Genomic DNA, 20863 nt, shown 5'->3' with positions numbered 1-20863 from the left:
TGTTTTAGGGGGTCTCCTACGGGCGGGGAGGGGTTGTTCTTCATCAGGAGGTCCTTCGTACGCCGATTCTTATAGTAATTTATAAAGGACATTCTTTTCCCTTCCTCCTGTCTAAAAGGATCTCCTGCCACGCCCAGGAGGGCGCCATTAGGCAGCACGCCCTTGCAGTACACCAGCAAGACATCACAAGAGACGACATCATCAGGAATGTCAAAATCATCGGGAGAGCCCCTAACCCGCGACGTCTGCGCCTCCTAGAAGCGCTGCTTATACTTGAGCAAAAGCCTCCCCTTAATACCACTCAAGAAGCGTTCCTGATACCGATGTGTGTGAGGAGGACCACGCCCCTCCCCCCAAACGAAAGTACCAGAGCGCATGAAACAAACACCGGACGTGAAGCACATTATCAGAATAATACCAGGGGTGACGTCACTCGGGTAGAAGCCAATCAAGAGGCTCCCAGTGATACCCCCCGCCTAAGAAGGTCTGCAACACTCGTAAACACTCGCCGTATGAGTCACCTTCCCAGGAACCAATGAAAACTCGACCCGCCGGAGAGGGTCTCTATACCGTACTCGAGAGCCCGCAACAGCACGATTTAAGAAGGACTCGCCAGCTTAATCTTAAACAACAACCACTCGAAATATACGGGCTGCTCTACGAGCAAGAGCCCATGCTGGCACAAGGCCAGCTTAATCTCAAACAACAACCACTCGAAAGTCATACGGGCTGCTCTACAAGCAAGAGCCCGTGCTGGCACAAGGCCAGCTTAATCTCAAACAACAACCACTCGAATTCAGTCCCTTGGCAGTCATCGCTTGATAATGTCCTGCGGATCAGGAGGAAACGTCGCGTTCGAGAGAGAGAGAGAGAGAGAGAATTGTATAAGCAATTATAAACCAAATGACTCAACCGAATTTTACCATGCCCTTTGGTGCGTTGCCCGCCAGTATAAGCAACAACGAGAAAGCCGTCATCAGAAAAATAGAGAAGACTCTCTACAAGATTAATAGTGCTGAAGCAGCAATCATTTTTAACAAAACATGTCTACGAGAGGGTCTGCTTCCGAAATATTATTATTATTATTATTATTATTATTATTATTATTATTATTATTATTATTATTATTATTATTATTATTATTATTATTGTATTTTGCGTCACACCAAAGCTGGATAAAATTGGTCTGAGATTATTATTATTAATATTATTATATTTTGTCTCACACCAAAGCTGGAGAACTGGTCTAAAACCATTATTAATATTATTATTATTATTTTTATTATTATCATATTTTGCGTCACACCAAATCTGGATAAAATGGGTCTGAGACCGATCGATAGCCAGGGGAGCATTTACCCTCTGAAATATGCAGGATTGACTCACGGTATGAAAAATGTGCAGTTATAAATTTAAAAAGTCAATTTACGTTAATATATTCTCCTGCAGTTTTTTTTTTATTTTTTTGCATTGAATATGTAGTAAGTGTCAGGCTTGCTTTCAAATACGTGAACACTCAAGGGGCTTTTGGTTATAAACGTCTGCATAGTGGTTATAATCCTTTGCTTTTCATTATATACCATCTTTTTTATGTATCTTCTGCGCGGTCATAATCAAAGTATATGGGATATTCATTATATACCGTACTTTGATGTGTCATCTACGTGGTTATAATGATGATACATTTGATATTCAATATATACCATTTTTTTTATTTATCTTCTGTACACTCATAATCAAGGTATACTGAATATTCATTATATCCCGTACTTAGATGTATCTTCTACGTTGTTATAATCATGATACATTTGATATTCATTATATACCATCTTTTTGTATGTATCTCCTGTGTGGTCATAATCAAGGTATACTGAATATTCATTATATCCCGTACTTTCATGTATCATCTACGTGGTTATAATCATGATACATTTTATATTCATTATATACCATCTTTTTTTATGTATCTCCTGTGTGGTCATAATCTAGGTATATATACTGGATATTCATTATATCCCGTACTTTGATGTATCTTCTACGTGGTTATAATCAAGACACATTTTATATTTATTATATACCATCTTTTTTTATGTATCCCCTGTGCGGTCATAATCAAGGTATACTGAATATTCATTATATACCATCTTTTTTTATATATCTTCTGTGCGGTTATAATCAAGGTATACTGAATATTCGTTATAGCCCGTACTTTGATGCATCTTCTTCGTGGTTATACTCATGATACGTTTGATATTCATTATATACCATTTTTAATGTATCTCCTGTGCGGTCATAATCAAGGTATAATGAATATTCATTATATCCCGTACTTTGATGTATCATCTACGTGGTTATAATCGTTATACATTTGATATTCATTATATACCATCTTTATTTATTTATCTTCTGTACGGTCATAATCAAGGTATACTGAATATTTATTATATACTTTCATGTATCATCTACGTGGTTATAATCGTGATACATTTTTTTATATTCATTATATACCATCTTTTTTATGTATCTTCTTTGCGCTCATAATCAAGGTAAACTGAATATTCAATATATCCCGTACTTAGATGTATCATCTACGTGGTTATAATCATGGTATGTTTAATATTAGTTATATAACGCCATGTGACGTATGTTTTACGTGGTTATAATCAAGATACATTTAATTTTCCTTATACGCTGTCATGTGATGTATCATCCATGTAATTACAATCATTGTACATTTGATATTCATTATACGCCGTCATGTAATGTATTTTCAAATAAGTCACATGATAAATAAATCGCAACACGATATATACATACATATATATATATAATGATATATATATAATATATATATATATATATACATATATATATGTTTGTGTGTGTATGTATGTGTATATATATATATATATGTATATATATAATATATATCATAGATATATATATATATATATATACACGTGCTTCTGCCTCATGCTTTGAGAAAGCAGTGTGAACCGCTGTAGGCAATAATAGCGCAGGTCTCAATACACGCGATCGTATCATGCACGTGTTTCATGTAACAGGTATTTTGTGGTGGGGGTGAGGGGGAGGGGTTGTCATAAGATGCTTTTCACGTCCGGAAACCCCAGCGGACGTGCGTGTACTTAACGAGCAAGTTGGCTTAGATAAAATTATTCAAAATTTAAAATTGAGTATAAGGTAGCATTTCATAAAGATAAGTACAAAAATTGGTTTTCGATTGCCAAGCATCAGAATAAATACATCATAACTTCCTGCTATGATATATTTCCCCAGAGTTGTTCATTGTTAGTGGTTAAACACGAAAGGCCAGTTTATGAAATCATATATTTCAACCAATTTGTATATCTCCCTGACTTATTATCATTGTGCGTGTGCCTAAAAAAATCTGCGCGGTTTTGTGTAGTGTAGCATGACAACAAGACAAACACAAGGGGAGAGAGAGAGGGAGAGAGAGAGCTGATATCCTTAGTTACCAATATTGCTTATTATCAAATCATTAAGCTTTCTTTTGCAAAGTGTAGCATGACTGTAAGGCAAAACACAAGGAGAGAGAGAGAGAGAGAGAGAAAGAGAGCGCTCAAGTCAATACCATTTCTTGCACTTACTTCCACATTTTCCATGTGATTTCGTACTTGACACACTGTTGAATTTGCAATGAAATGTAATGTGTGGCACGGGTACGGAAGCCGCCCACGTCATTCTGGAATGTGGTTGAGAGAGAGAGAGAGAGAGAGAGAGAGAGAGAGAGAGAGAGAGAGAGATAAGATTTCTGTATCTGAACTCATTATGTAGTACTATTTTTATTATTATTATGCTTTTTCTTGTCAATATTTTGATATTTTCTTATATTTTTTTTCCATTCTGTGGTATATATTTGCCTCTTTTTTTTCTTATGAGTTTTATAGTATTTTTTGTTTTTTTGTTTTTAGTCTGCAGCGTTAGACGTTCCTCAGTGTTTGTAACCACGATAGAAAAAGAAGGGTAAGAAGTACAGGGTTTCCATAAACTCCCAGTACCATTACAATTATTTATGGCTTGTAATGGTACTGGGACTTTATGGACACCCCGTACTTTTTACCCCTCTTTTTTTTATCGTGGTTACAAACACTGAGCAACATCTAACGTAGGAGACTGAAAAAATCAACTATAGAACTCATAAGAAAAAAAAAAAACGAGGCAAATACATACCACCATACCAATTATACCCCGTATAATTCACTTCCTGCAACGCTAAGTAATGCGTTCTCCCGCATTAGAATACCAGAAAACAATTATTGCCTTCGCTTATTAGGCCACTCTAGTCTGTTAATATTTGATTGGATTGCAGTCGTTAAGACGCTGAGAAGTACATATCGTCTATTGAAAATGTTAGATATGGTCCGTTTTTTATAGTTTTTTTTATTTTTTTATTTATGGGAGTCTAATCTCAAGATTTTCTCTGCGTATTTTGTATCGGTAATATGTTCTTCTTACGTATCAGAGGCTTATTGGATTGGAGTTTAAATTCTTATATATATATATATGCATATATATATATATAATTATTCTATATATATCTATATATAGATATATAATATATCTATATATATATATATATATAGATATATATATATATATATAATTATGTCGTTGTTTTGGTCTGACAAACTCATTCACTTAGATGGTCTAATTTATCTCGGAAAAAATTCATATATATATATATATATATATATATATATATATAGATATATATATATATGTGTGTGTGTGTGTGTATATATATATATATGTGTGTGTATACATATATATATATACATATATATATATATATATATATATATATATATATATATATATAGTCTATGTTTTGGTCTGACAAACCTATTCACTAAGACGGTCTAATTTATCTCGAAAAAAAATGACCATCCCATGAATATTTTTTCCTGATTATCATTCACATTCTAGAAGCGTTTTCAACCTCACTAAGATATAGTTCATCTTTATCTACGAAAAAAAATTGTCATATCGTAAGTATTATTATATTTTACTAATATTCGCATTTTCCTTTTCACTTTCCTAAACACATTCACAGCATACGTGTAGTAACCCACGAAGAGGGTTTTGTTACCAACGTTTACTGTGATTCCCATCAGAGTTCACAAGGAAGCATTAAGAAGCGTTCAAATAAAGTCCTTTTTTGTATTCTAGAGCTATTTGCCTTTATGGTATCGACTTACTGGATTTCATCGCCTTGTTATTCAGTTCGTATTATCGAGTTCCTAGTTACAGGACTCTATTACTTGGGTTGTGGGTTATTGAGGAAGTGCATGATCAGTGTTAGATTTTGCCATGAAATGTATTTATCCTTTTTAGTTTTCTGCAAAGGCAAACTATTGAGATGGTTTTGTCTGTCTGCCTTCAGATCTTAAAAACTACAGAGGCTAGAGGGCTGCAAATTGGTATGTCCATCATCGCCCCTCTTATCATTTTCTAGCCTCGGTAATTTTTATTTATTTATTTTTAGGTTTTGTTATTTTTCCTAATCGCAAATTAGAAAACTACTGAGGAGAGAGGGCTGCAAATTGGTATGTTGATCATCCACCCTCCTATCATCAAACGTACCGAATTGCAGCCCTCTAGCCTCGGTAGGTTTTATTTATTTATTTATTTCTAGTTTTTTTCCTAATCGCAAATTAGTTCTCGTGTAGAATGCACGTCCCATGATGTAGAATTCTGCATTCCCTCTGTGACTACCATAGCTCTTGTGAGAATTTATCTTTATAACCAGTGGTGTGGTTAACGCCTTTGCTAGCTCCGTCGGGGGTGGCGGTTGGAGTTAGTGCTGTTATTACACTTCACACAGCGCACTTAAGAATTTAACTTGAGGTTCTTTGCGGCGTGGCGTCCCTTCGGCCTCTAGCTGCTACCCCTTTCATTCCTTTTTGCTGTACTACAACCGTTCATATATATTCTGTCATGCGTCTTAACTTCTTCAACCCTCAATAACAATAATTGTTTCTTGGTGCAACTGTGCGAAGTTTTTCTCCTATAACACTATCAAAACCTTTTTCTGTCAATTTCTCTTTTGAGCACCGAATGACCTCATCGTACGTAATATAGCCCATAGTTTATATTCCAGCTTCAGTTCCAAAGCGTGTTTACCAGTATACTAAGACTTAATCATCTGAATACTAAAACATTATCTTCAAGAAACGAGAAAGCAGGCTCGATTTGACAAGCTTTGCTGTAGTAGTTACTTGCAATATATTCGATATGAAGACTTAATGGTAATTGTACTACTTTGGCTAGTACTAAACATGGCTCCTTTGGACGGTACTAGTTTGGCTAGTAGTAAGCATGGCTCCTTGGGACGGTACTACTTTGGCTAGTACTAAACATGGCTCCTTTGGACGGTAATAGTTTGGCTATACTCTGTTTTTTTTTCCATCTGTCCACCCGCCTGTGGTGTTTGCGTATGGTAAAACTGCGTCCCAGGCTTTAGATAGTTACGCTGTGTAAGTTTTTGGTAAATGAAGGATATTTGCAACTGAAAAGTGTTTTAATAATTTACTGTATGCGAATAACACCGTTAATATTCGAAATAGGATATTGTTGAATGTAAGCTGAATGTAACTATCTAAAGCCCGGGACGCAGTGTTACCAAATGCAAACACCACAGGCGGGTGGACAGATGGAAAGAAACCGAGTATATTATTAAGCATAGCTCCCTGGGACGGTACTACTTTGGCCAGTACTAAACATGGCTCCTTGCGATGTTACTACTTTGGCTAGTACTAAACATGGCTCCTTGGGACGGTACTACTTTGGCTAGTACTAAACATGGCTCCTTGGGACGGTACTACTTGGCTATACTAAACAGGCTCTTTACTTTGGTTGGGGACGGTACTTTGGCTAAACTGGCTTATACTATTTGGCATGGCCTCCTTTGGACGGTACTAGTTTGGCTAGTACTAAGCATGGCTCCTTTGGAGGGTACTAGTTTGGCTAGTACTAAGCATGGCTCCTTGGGACAGTACTACTTTGGCCAGTACTAAACATGGCTCCTTTGGACGGTACTCCTTTGGCTAGTACTAAACATGGCTCCTTGGGACGGTACTACTTTGGCCAGTAATAAATATGGCTCCTTGGGACGGCACTAGTTTGGCCAGTACTAAACATGGCTCCTTGGGACGGTACTACTTTGGCCAGTACTAAACATGGCTCCTTGGGATGCCGTTTTTAGTACTAGCCCCTCGGGGATCAAAGTATTATATATAAGCATTTCTGCATTGTGTGGTCGACAAATAATATTGATAAACGATATATTCATCCAGCCATCTCTTCAAATTTACCAAAGGGCGCTTAGTACTATAGTGCCTCGGAGTAGGTTTAGTAGTTCTAAAACTTCCAACACTTTACCTCGGTAACGTTTTACGATTTCCATAAAAGATAATCTCGCTGGCTGGGTTCAGCTTTTTATCAGGGCTGTAAACTGAGGCTCCGTTAATCCGTTTCAAAACTATCGATATTAGCAGCCATAGCACAGTAGGAGAAAGTTAACGTAGTTTACTAGAAGCTTAAGGCACTCGGTCATAGCTCTGATAGCTTCGTAAACCAGTTTTTGACCAAATTTCACGTTATTAAAAAAAAAAAAATAGTATTCGTAGATGAAAAAATCTTAATTTTTAATCATTTGCTTTGGCAATACAATCAGGGAAAGAAAATTCGAAACAAAATGGAAGTAAAACAAAATTTGACAAGCACAATTCTTTTCCCGATCTATACTGTTATTTTTTATGCTGTTTTACGTTGCATGGAACCAGTGGTTATTCAGCAACGGGACCAACGGCTTTACGTGACTTCCAAACCACGTCGAGAGTGAACTTTTATCACCAGTAATACACATCTCTCACTCCTCAATGGAATGGCGGAGAATCGAACCCGCGACCACCGAGGTGGGACGCCAACACCATACCAACCACGCCACTGAGGCGCTTATACTGTTATTACATTTGCTATAACTCTCTCAGTTCGTTGTCGTTAATGACATTGAATTAAATATATGTACGTACGTATGTGTGTGTGTGTGTGTGTGTTGGTATTTATCTACAGACAGAGATAGAGACAAAGAGTGGATGACTCAGAAATACTTTTCCTGCTACGATCTGTTTAAGAAAAGGAATGCGTCTGTATATCCGTTGCTCTAAACAAGAGAGAGAGAGAGAGAGAGAGAGAGAGAGAGAGAGAGAGAGAGAGAGAGCCAATCAAGCGAATGGTTAAGCTGTCAAATCAAGCGAATGGTTAAGCTGTCACCTCTATATTGGCAACGCTGTGAAGCAAAAAGCATCATTTGGTTTTTGTCATGGTATTTGGAATGGTTCTAATAGAATGATTACACTACGCCACAGAGATTTCTAAGGGCGTGGTACAGTCAACCGTTTCCTCACCGCTATCATTATCATCATCATCATCATTATTTGGGCTGATATCCTCACTATCATCACTCGCTATTATCATCATTGTAATCAGAATCATCATTGTCACCAATTAGCTGCGTTCAGTTAGGCGTGCCTGCATTGTAAAGAGTGGAATGTGCTTGTGTGTGGGTTTGTGTATTCTCTCTCTCTCTCTCTATTTCTTTGTATGTATATACTACATATATATATATATATATATATATATATATATATATATATATATATTAGTGCACTGCCTTGTATAGCACTCCATTAACCAAAGTATTTTTCACCGACTTGCAGTTTCTAATACAAACTTTTGACGTTTTACAAGTCAAAAGAAAAAAAATCTATAACGATTCAGAAACATCACCCACAATCCGCATCTGTTCCAACCATAGTCTATTAAAAACTGGACAGAAATTCAAGCCCTTCTCGGTACGCACTTTTGAAATACCTGTTGTAACTTTATCCGAGGACCTTGTAAGCTTTATAAAAAGCTTAGGGCTTTGCCTATATAGTCTCAATTTGGCAGCGAAAACTTCAAAATGAATCCCCTTTTGTTCCATTCGACGTCCACGCGCCATTTCTCTTGTTTCCCGCCTTTGATGACAAAGATACTCATTTCTCGTTATAGCCATTATGTAGGATCGTGCGTCTTGGTTTCTTCACTCTATTCTGCGATTCGTTTATTCTCTCATGCTACCGACGTCTTGCATTTACTCCCAAATACTAAAACCAATCATAAACTTACAGTTTTCCACCGTTAGTACTAACATTCATTGCTCCTCGTACTAATACTCATTGTTCCTCTATCCTGGACTTTCATTTATTCTCATATGATTTGCCTCTTCTTTTATCTCGTCTCACGAACTATCTAAACCCATTCACCAGCTAACTTTACACATCACGAATTGGCACTGGAACGGCTTCAGAACTCCGTCCGTAAAAAGACCAAGTGTGAGATCTGCTTTTGTTTGTAAACAGTTCACCCTCACGTTTGCACAGTTTATCTCAAACTTCGCTTTTATCGTGGAACCTCCTGTCAACAAATTTCATTCTAGTCATTACATCCTCTTCGGTACCCGCCACATTCTCTCTCTCTCTCTCTCACACACACACACTCACACATACACACCAAACAATATGCGGGTTGATGTTGCCTACGAAATTAAGGGTTATACGCATTTGTCCTGTACCGATCTGTCTTGACATGACAATAAAACAATATCTCAAAAAGTTTGTCGATTTGAGAATAAAGCTTTTAAGACAAAGACCAGACGGCAGATGGCAGGATAAGGTTAGAAATGATGACAATAAGAGGCGATTATGTAGAGATGGAAATGACAGGCAGGTGGGTTCCTGTGAGCACTAGGAGAGTTGGAGACGAATGGAGAATTTCCCAGAGGCCCTTTCCTCACCTGACATTAGAGCAGTCATGATGATGATTTATACTGTGCAAAAGAAGCCTTCAATGGCTAGTTAAATCACAAGCAAGCTAACCTACAGTAGAATATACACGTATACAATATTAGTGCGGGTAAAAACTTAACTCTTGGACACATTCCTTCTTGGTACTATTATATCCTGCCATGTATACATGCATGCACACCAGCATCTGAAACAATGTCATGTGTATACTGTTCCACAGTTTCACAATGATCTCTGGCACTGGGCAGTGTGATATCGTGACACCTCGACACAATAGAGATGAACAGATGATGGCACTCTGGACACTGAGTCACATTCATTCTAGAGGCTTTTTCTCAAAAGGGTACGAAAGTTCCTCGATTTATTAACCTGTAAAAGTACTAAAAATGGTCTAGACTAATGCCTCTATGACTTTTGAATCTAGGTCTAGACTAATACTTCTAAGATTTATGAATCCAGGTCTAGACTAATACTTCTAGGACTTTTGTTTGTTTGTATGGTGTTTTTACGTTGCATGGAACCAAGGGTTATTCAGCAACGGGACCAACGGCTTTACGTGACTTCCGAACCACGTCGAGAGTGAATTTCTATCACCAGAAATACACATTTCTCACTCCTCAATGGAATGGCCGTTTGAATCTAGGTCTAGATTAATACCTCTATGACTTTTGGCAGAATTCAGACTTGTTTCTATCGGCTTTGAGAGAAAAAAGTTTAGAGTCAAGATCACAAATATAAACCTGTGCATTCAAGACATGATGTACAGTCAGTACGAAACCGTCCAATCAGCGGTCCTAATTTTGCCGTGAAGTTTAGTCCCATTACCTAATGACCAGAACACTACGCCGAGGAACACGAGACGAGATATAAGTCTAGGATTTCCACGAACGCCGCCATCTTGATGTCTTTATAACTCCTTGTAGTCTGTTCATTATAGGTATACTGAATAAGATCAGGTGCGTTCCTCTGGTATCTTCATTAAATATAAATATGATATATATATATATATATATATATATATAGAATATATATATATATAGATATATATATATATCTATATTATATATGATTACGTGGGCGAAAGATAGACGTATGTGCCATCATCAACCAATCATAAAAGTGAACTCAAGTAAAGAAAGAAAGAAAAAGTGTGAGAGCAAGAAGAACTATTACCTAATAAAAAAAGAGAGAGAGAAAGAGAGATGCGGGCAGTGTGGAAAGCCTAGAGAGAGAGAGAGAGAGAGAGAGAGAGAGAGAGAGAGAGAGAGAGAAAGCATGATTCTGCACACTTAACTTCCTTTTCCTGTCAAATACATTGCACATTTACACCTAATCGCCGAATCCTTAAAATTTCGAGTGTGATGAACTGATAAAATCGTTTTATGATGAAAAATAAATGACAGAAACCCCATAAAATATATTTTATATATAAATTTAAATAACTGGAAAGATTAAACGGAGTTTTAGATGTAGATCAGAAATCAGTTGAAAAAAGCAAAATTCTTCTTACAGTGAGGAGACATGAACGGTTCAACTGTTGGTCTGAAACATACGTACTGACATTTCTCTATAATTTACATCCGATACCGTTGGGGGCTAAATGTCACACACACGCACACACACACTGAAACATGGCGAAAACTAGGTACAGACAAAAATATTTTTGTTCTTTTTGTAATCCAGTGACTTATTTTTCAGAAACTGGCGTTGCAACATCCATCGTTCATCTAGGGCAATTATAATATATATATATATATATATATATATATATATATATATATATATATATATATATATATATATATATATATATATATATATGTATACATATATATATATATATATATATATATATATATATATATATGTAGATTCGGTAAAGAAATACAAATATTAAACGTTAATGAGAGGCTTTACATGCAATGTATGAAATAAAATAGATTTCGAAGAAAAAAAAATACTGAAAAAATTACGTACGCAAATGAATCCAAGAGAAAAATAATGAATTAGGAAACGCCCAGTTACATGAACAGCTGTTAATACCTTAAATGACTGTTCAGATAAGCAGTCGAATATTTTTGAAAATATGAACAGTGATTTTTCAAATCCGGGATTGGCGTCTTTCCCAACTTTATCTCTCTAATTCATAAAAACTGACTGACTTACCTGCCATGTTTGCCAGAGCGCTCCCTACCGAGAAATGCTCTCTCTGTCAGGCCAGAGCCAAGATAGGAGGAGCCACAGACGGAAGAAGTTGGTGATAAGATTCAATGATATTGCGCTCTAAAAAGAGTTCAACTCCCTCCATTTAAGCGATAATTCCCGTATAAAGAAACTATATAAACTGGGCTTTTCCCGACTGACGCCTTTTTAAGAAGACCGGTAATTGGACCCAAGTCGAAGTGCATCCAATTTCGCGGAAATAAAAGAGGCAGAAGTGTGATTTTTATCGTAAATTGTTTACTAAGTGAGAGAGTTGAACGCTTAAATGGCGTGAAAGAGATGTCCAACGCACAACTGATGTTCTCTTCAGAGATACTGACTGACTGAATGAAACCGGAGAGCTGTACGTCAGACTCTCACATAACAAGGTGAGGTTACATGGCGCGGTACATCGTTCTCGCGAGCCAGGAAGGGGCAGACTTGGCTGCGTTCTCTTTTCAAAAAGTGGCTTTTACGATGCTTCAAACAACTTCTTTGGTAAAACTAATCGTATCGTCGTTCAAATATCTCATAGATGTTGTATTTGATATAAAATTGGACTAATGAATTCTTATCATTTTGGAAAAAACACGCTGTTTTCAACAACCTAAACTTCTTTACCGCGTTGACGTTCATAGAAAATGGCTCCAAGCTTTCGCTCTAACCACATCTCAAACATTACCAAGTTTTATTAAGCAGTTACTTATCTCCCGAGTTTGTTGCTATTTATTGATAGAATAAAGAAGAAGACAGACGGTATTGTCACGCTCGCTAGAAAATAAGGTCGTTTCTATATATATATTTTACGAAAACATTACAAATGGAACCCTTCACGGTTTAAAAAAAAACTCAACGAAAACGAAAAATTCTTTACCTGCAAAAACCAAACAACACAATATCACGAAATGAAAGATAGATCGAATTACTTTATAACCAGGCAGAGAGATGATTCTCTCTCTCTCTCTCTCTCTCTCTCTCTCTCTCTCCTCTCTCTCTCTCTCTACGTGATTGCCATTGCAGACGGTTTAGCCGAGTGAATTCACTAGAATATCGGTTGCTAGTACAGCGAATAACTTTGAAGTATCGTCTTTCAGTTGACTTAATCTGCAGTTCGCTTTGTAACTGCTCGTAGCAGACTCTTAATGTCTGTTGCTAGTTTTTAAGTATTTTTTTTTTTTGGGGGGGAGGCGGGCGGGGAGGCGAAGCTTCATACCCATAGTTAATTTAGATGAAAAGTACAATTCAGAAGATGCAAAAATGAACAGGGGTGGATTCGGAGAATATAAACAACGATACATTCGTATTTTATGTACCAAATCCTGAATGGACATCTTGTGCAGAATATGTCCACAAAATCATTCGTGATTGCTAGTCCTATCTGCCTACGAACTGTTCCATTTAAGAAAAAAACTACATTCTCTGTCTTCCTGTACCATATATTTTTACCTAGCTTCTTATCACTCAATTAAAGAAAGTAAATGTTCAGTTTTTGTATCGCAGCCCCATCTTTAGTACGATCTGTTCTAAGAGGGAGGAGGAGGAGGAGGAGGCGGAGGAGGAGGAGGAGGGGAGGAGGAGGAGGAGTAGGAGGAGGAGGAGGAGGAACAAGCATTACATACGTTTATCAGCATTGAACCACCAGATCCTGACTGCGCATTTATCGGCGATTTTACTCTCCTTCGCTCTTATCAACGTAAAGATTGAAAGCGCATTGAAGACCTATATAGCAAGTTCTTATTTATCGTCCTCTGAGCACGGCTGTGTTTGGCTTCAAAACACTTGTGCTTCGTTCTAAAAGCGGGGCGTGAGGCTGAACAATATTTTGCTTTATGAGGCACAGTAAGGAACAAAGGTTGTGTGTGTGTGTATGTATAATATATATATATATATATATTATATATATCTATATATAGATAGTATTATTAACTAGATATAATATATATAATAAATATATATTATATATAATTATATATATGTCATTCCTTTACAGTAACAGAAATGTTAAAATGCTTGCATACATAGTACTACACGTTTCCTAACTGTCAGCTTAACAGAACTGGTGAACTTTTGCATCTAATTTCTGAAATATGAAGTAGATTGATGATTTGCTATCTATATAAAAGTAATTTTTTAAACGATTAAGGTATTATTGAACAAGGTGAGACTGTATCCGACTAAACACTTTCTCTAGATCACAGGAATATATGCAATACATTTTTGTCTTAAGTGCACATGGAACAATTTCCATGTCTCCAGTGAATGCAAAGGGCCCTTGTCTAAATCTGTACGAAGCCCTTTCTGTATCACAGGATTTCTTGCAGGTTCTGACCTAAGTCTACGTGAAATAATTTCTGTATCACTGATACACTCGTCAGGCACTTGTCTAAGTTTGCGTGAAATACTTAATAACTGAACATCACAGGTTCACGCCTTAGGTTCCTGTTTAGATATAAGTGAAGAATTCTATGTATAACTAGCAGATTTTTCTCTTGTGCAAGTGTTAGCTTTCTGAAACGCACTGGGTGTCAACGATTCACCAATCGTTAGGGTGAATAGTATTCTTTTGTCATAACAAAAGCAGTAGCATGTTCTGGGTTTAAGAGAACGTATCTCAGTCATGTTTTTCCTTTAAGTAAAACTACTGCATAGAACCGCCCCAGCATGCAGTCTAGGCGCTAGTTTACTTTTCAACGCCTAGCGACATAGCAGAAGCACCATGGAGCTATGAACAAATGTTTATAGTTCCATGAGTAGCACATCATGAGTGTTAGTTATTGACATTTTAATTTGTGTCGTAAAACACCATGATATCTCCATGAACTTTATTTCAATATAAAATCTTAGTTTTCTATACGGCCTTTTATTAATATTCATGAGTCACATAATAATAATAATAATAATAATAATAATAATAATAATAATAATAATAATAATAATAATAATAATAATAATAATAATAAAAGACTATACAGCCAACTAAGAGGGGAAGATAACCACCCAGAAATTCCCGAAGCCGAACCAAGTAAGAGACTCTGGGAAAACATATGGAGCAATCCGGTATCACACAACAAACATGCAACATGGCTCCAGGAAGTCAAGGAAGAAGAAACAGAGAGAATAAAACAAAGATTCACAGACATCACGACAGACACAGTCACACCAACTAAAGAAAATGCCAACTGGAAAACCCCAGGTCCCGATGAAGTCCATGGATACTGGCTCAAAAACTTCAAGCCCTACACCCACGAATAGCAGAACAACTCCAGCATTGTATCTCAAATCACCAAGCACCCAAATGGATGACCACAGGAAGAACATCCTTAGTACAAAAAGACAAGAGTAAGGGAAATATAGCCAGTAACTACAGGCCTATCACCTGCCTACCAATAATGTGGAAGTTACTAACAGGTATCATCAGTGAAAGGCTATATAACTACCTAGAGAGACAAACACCATCCCCCACAAACAGAAAGGCTGCAGGAGGAAGTGTAGGGCACAAAAGACCAGCTCCTGATAGACAAAATGGTAATGAAGAACAGTAGGAGAAGGAAAACCAACCTAAGCATGGCATGGATAGACTATAAGAAAGCCTTCGATATGATACCACACACATGGCTAATAGAATGCCTGAAAATATATGGGGCAGAGGAAATACCATCAGCTTCCCTCAAAATACAATGCGCAACTGGAATACAATACTTACAAGCTCTGGAATAAGACTAGCAGAGGTTAATATCAGGAGAGGGATCTTCCAGGGCGACTCACTGTCCCCACTACTCTTCGTAGTAGCCATGATTCCCATGACAAAAGTACTACAGAAGATGGATGCCGGGTACCAACTCAAGAAAAGAAGCAACAGAATCAACCATCTGATGTTCATGGACGACATCAAGCTGTATGGTAAGAGCATCAAGGAAATAGATACCCTAATCCAGACTGTAAGGATTGTATCTGGGGACATCAGGATGGAGTTTGGAATAGAAAAATGCGCCTTAGTCAACATAAAAAAACAAAAAGGCAAAGTAACGAGAACTGAAGGGATAGGCTACCAGATGGGAGCAACATCAAACACATAGATGAGACAGGATACAAATACCTGGGAATAATGGAAGGAGGAGATATAAAACACCAAGAGATGAAGGACACGATCAGGAAAGAATATATGCAGAGACTCAAGGCGATACTCAAGTCAAAACTCAACGCCGGAAATATGATAAAGCCATAAAACACATGGGCAGTGCCAGTAATCAGATACAGCGCAGGAATAGTGGAATGGACGAAGGCAGAACTCCGCAGCATAGATCAGAAAACCAGGAAACATATGACAATACACAAAGCACTACACCCAAGAGCAAATACAGACAGACTATACATAACACGAAAGGAAGGAGGGAGAGGACTACTAAGTATAGAGGACTGCGTCAACATCGAAAACAGAGCACTGGGGCAATATCTGAAAACCAGTGAAGACGAGTGGCTAAAGAGTGCATGGGAAGAAGGACTAATAAAAGCAGACGAAGACCCAGAAATATACAGAGACAGGAGAAAGACAGAAAGAACAGAGGACTGGCACAACAAACCAATGCACGGACATACATGAGACAGACTAAAGAACTAGCCAGCGATGACACATGGCAATGGCTACAGAGGGGAGAGCTAAAGAAGGAAACTGAAGGAATGATAACAGCGGCACAAGATCAGGCCCTAAGAACCAGATATGTTCAAAGTACGATAGACGGAAATAACATTTCTCCCATATGTAGGAAGTGCAATACGAAAAGTGAAACCATAAACCACATAGCAAGTGAATGCCCGCACTTGCACAGAACCAGTACAAAAAGAGGCATGATTCAGTAGGCAAAAGCACTCCACTGGAGCCTGTGCAAGAAACATCAGCTACCTTGCAGTAATAAGTGGTACGAGCACCAACCTGAAGGAGTGATAGAAAACGATCAGGCAAAGATCCTCTGGGACTATGGTATCAGAACGGATAGGGTGATACGTGCAAACAGACCAGACGTGACGTTGATTGACAAGGTCAAGAAGAAAGTATCACTCATTGATGTCGCAATACCATGGGACACCAGAGTTGAAGAGAAAGAGAGGGAAAAATTGGATAAGTATCAAGATCTGAAAATAGAAATAAAAAGGATATGGGATATGCCAGTGGAAATCGTACCCATAATCATAGGAGCACTAGGCACGATCCCAAGATCCCTGAAAAGGAATCTAGAAAAACTAGAGGCTGAAGTAGCTCCAGGGCTCATGCAGAAGAGTGTGATCCTAGAAACGGCACACATAGTAAGAAGAGTGATGGACTCCTAAGGAGGCAGGATGCAACCCGGAACCCCACACTATAAATACCACCCAGTCGAATTGGAGGACTGTGATAGAGCAAAAAAAAAAAAAAAAAAAAAAAATAATAATAATAATAATAATTCACGGAGCGACACGGCCGAGCCCAGAAATATATTTACTCCTCAATTCCTTTATATTTAAATGCGTTAGTTCATCAGATGTGCTAAATAAAACAACACTCGTTTGCATAGACTTTTGTCTGTGAATATTTTTTCTAGACCTAATACATTTTTCTATTTTTGTTTCGTGAATGGAAAATTTATGGAATGAAACTTGGAAAAAAAAACAAATGTTAATAGCTCTAGTTCAATGTCAGATGCGCGTGAATGTTCGAAAGGTCCTCAGATTCACTTCTGCGCAACTATATAAACCTTAAATTATTATTAGCGCAATATATTATTAGTGTCTGTATATCAAGTTTTTAAATATTAACTAGCGGTTTGAACCGCTGTCATTTTGTACCACTGTGAAATAATAATTGCGAGAAATAGAGAGTAGTCAGTATGGTGGCTATAATTAAAGTAATCTTACCATGACTTTATTTCAACACATTACGTAAAGGCGTCTTAACGGGAACTAGCCCTACTAACATAAAAAAAGAAGAAAAAAAAAACGATTTATGTAATGCTAAATTGTATGTAATGCAAATACATTAGTTTTCTTATGCATTTGAAAAGGAGTTATTATATATAAAAGCATCTAGAAAGATAATAGTTAAACTTGACTCACAAGAAAGTAATTCGTTAGGTCTAGTGATGTTTCCCCCTATACTTCCTTACTCTGGCAACCAACCCTGTAGACTCAAACTTCCGTGGCCTTGGCAAAGTTTGCTCACAACTGTAACGTTCTCTACGTCAGTTAATGCAATGTCCTATGGTAAAAATATAAAAATGGCCTTACTTTTTTTTTTACTCAGACATGATTGGAATCAAGCAAAATAATTACTTTAAAAGGTAAAATCTAATTGGTAGCGAGATGGCAAAGTCTGCTCATTTCCGTAACGTTCACTACGTCAAAAATATAGTATCGAAGCGTAAAAAATAAATAAATGCGATGACATTTTAAATGTTAGTCATTATTAAAATCAAACCAACCTAATGCTTTCCAAGTCAAAGTTGAATTGATGATAAGACAAAGATAATTCGAACTCGGAAAAATTGTCCGTACTTCTGTAACGTTCATTGCGCCATTAAATACAGTCCTGGATTAATATTTAGATGGGCGCAGTGCTTCTTCTCTATTCATGATTAGAATCAAACCAATTAGATGCTTTTAACGTCGAAATTTAACTGATAACGAGGTGAAATTTATTCGCGATAAGCCATTTTCATCCTAACGAACGCACCCTAAACTTCATTTGTTACTTGAAAAACGTAAACAAACCCGTCTGTTGTGAGGACTCATCCCATTCTTCTTAGTAAGTGCGTCTTTTCGACTTATTTGGCGAATGTTTTCGTTATTTTAACCTCCGTTGGGGGACAACAGAGTTGTTTCGAGTGTTTGTGAACCGGGTAAATGCGTTATTGGGGAATAGTAAAAGCGAAAAGGATGCCAAAGGTCCACGACTGATACCTAGGTATCCTTCACCTGTTTTGGTATATCCTGCCTTTGACAGGCAGGAGGGCGTGTTCAGGCTGGATGGTTCTTGATGTTGTTTTATGGGACCCCGTTGTTTTCTTGAGAGCTTTCAGGTTGTTTCTCCAGCAATCTCAGTCTAGGGTAGGACTGGGTAAGGTAGGTCGAGGTTTTTGTTGGCTAGGCTGACGTCCAACTCCATAGCTCAAGTTTTATAAGTTCACCTGTAGGTGAATCTCAATGCTAGGGTAAACAATCACGGACGATCCATCGTCATCACGCTGGCCAGGCCTTATTCACTCGATATTTAATTGGTGAAACAAGAATACAATTAGGCTAGGTACAACTGTAAGCATACCATTCAAAAGATTGAAGTTTTTTCAACATAATGTGATATAGGGTAAAACACTGCATGGACTGGCCAACTCACCGATCACGGCTGGACACCCTCCGAAACAGTACTTATAACGTGTCCTTACACTGGAGATGGTCATCAGTCACGTGTTGTTGTTGGTGAGAGACGGAGCTAAAGACCTCTACTCTCCTCTCGAAGTAAGTATTTTCTCCAAAGTTAGAAATTAAGACTATATTTTAAGCTTTAAACAGAGGGTAATGAAAAGGGTGGCCAACGCAGTGCAAACTTTACCAAAATGCTTTAGAAATTTTTACTTACAATTAAATAACTTAGAAGATTGACGCCATCTCAATGTTTGCGGAGTCGCTTGTGTCAACAAACTTCCCATTTCCTGTGATAAATCCGCACACCACTTGTTCCCATAGACGCTGGGGTACTTTTCATCACAACAATCGGAAAACGGTCCCTTGCCACGACGTTTTTAAGGAAATTATGGTTTTGGTAGAAGAAGACGACGAAGTGTGCATTAGATAATTATTTAAATAAATAGTAAAACATCAATATTTTACATATTCATGATGATTAATTTGAAAATGTTCGTTATTGAAAAAGTAACTCGATTCCTGACTCAAATTTAAGTAATTATTTTTAGGATTTAGAACGTTTTTTTTAAGTCCTGTATTATGACATCACGATATCTTGACTTTCGTACCAATTGTAAATGAATTGCTATACTCAACTTTCTTGCAGAACAGTTTACCAGTTATTCATGCAGATTGTTATCAGCTATTCATGTAATTGTTATAATCCTAATGCGCATATATATCTTTATTATTTACTTTTTGGATATATGAAGATGTTTTACTGCTGGATTACTGCTGTATGTGACACAATCGCTTTCGCTCCCTGGGCCTCTTGTCTGTTTTTGCACCATAGGAAATTAATGGGGCCGAATTTGCAATGACCAGAAAGTCGTTAAAAGAGGAAAGTTAGTATTGAGGAGGTTATGTTTTGACTGAGAAAAATACAAATTTATACAATAGCTAGCTTGTAAAAAATACTTGATTACAAAAAACTTGATTGACAACTAAGCAGCATACTTACTATGGGTTTCAGAGACAGTGCAAGCACGTTTTTTGGCAATATTTCTGTAACGAACACTCGTATCAGAATGAGATTTTGCTATAGTGTATTACACCCAGTGCCATAATTTATACGAACTGGATATTGGTACGGCAGCCGTACCCCGATCGCGGTAGATATTGGTACGGCAGTGAATTGCGCATGCGCGAACCCTTGTTTACCGTCTCACTCATATCCAAAGACTATATACTGAAGTATATACGCAGTCTTTGGGCATATCAGTAACAGCAAGAAAAATGGTGACGGAACATCATGAAACGCGGAATAATAATTAGTTTTCGCCGAAAAACAGATGTTTTCAGGCTTTAACGAGCTGAAAAAAGCCATAGACATCTATGAA

The 20863-nt window shown here is 37.3% G+C and overlaps 2 protein-coding genes across 6 annotated transcripts in view; one reads left to right on the top strand and one right to left on the bottom strand.

The window, feature by feature from the left end:
* The window catches only part of LOC135201714 (glycoprotein-N-acetylgalactosamine 3-beta-galactosyltransferase 1-like), a 35367-nt gene extending 17148 nt beyond the window's left edge, over positions 1–18219 (bottom strand). The window contains exon 1 of one of the 5 annotated variants that reach the window (XM_064230885.1): positions 18180–18219. The gene's annotated coding sequence lies outside the window, so the exon portion shown is untranslated. Of the gene's footprint in view, positions 1–9213; positions 9374–12056; positions 12461–18179 lie in introns of those variants that run through there. The other 4 variants (XM_064230880.1, XM_064230881.1, XM_064230886.1 and 1 more) reach the window with 4 other exon arrangements.
* A 597-nt stretch (positions 18220–18816) lies between these two features.
* Positions 18817–20863, top strand: part of LOC135201713 (zinc finger protein 33B-like) — a 108595-nt gene continuing 106548 nt past the window's right edge. The window contains exon 1 of the mRNA XM_064230879.1: positions 18817–18867. The gene's annotated coding sequence lies outside the window, so the exon portion shown is untranslated. The remainder of the gene's footprint in view (positions 18868–20863) is intronic.

This window comes from Macrobrachium nipponense, chromosome 28 (assembly GCF_015104395.2).
Source record: "Macrobrachium nipponense isolate FS-2020 chromosome 28, ASM1510439v2, whole genome shotgun sequence".
Taxonomy (NCBI): domain Eukaryota; kingdom Metazoa; phylum Arthropoda; class Malacostraca; order Decapoda; family Palaemonidae; genus Macrobrachium; species Macrobrachium nipponense.
Note: the sequence above shows the minus strand (reverse complement) of the source record. Positions and strands in the feature narration are given on the sequence as shown.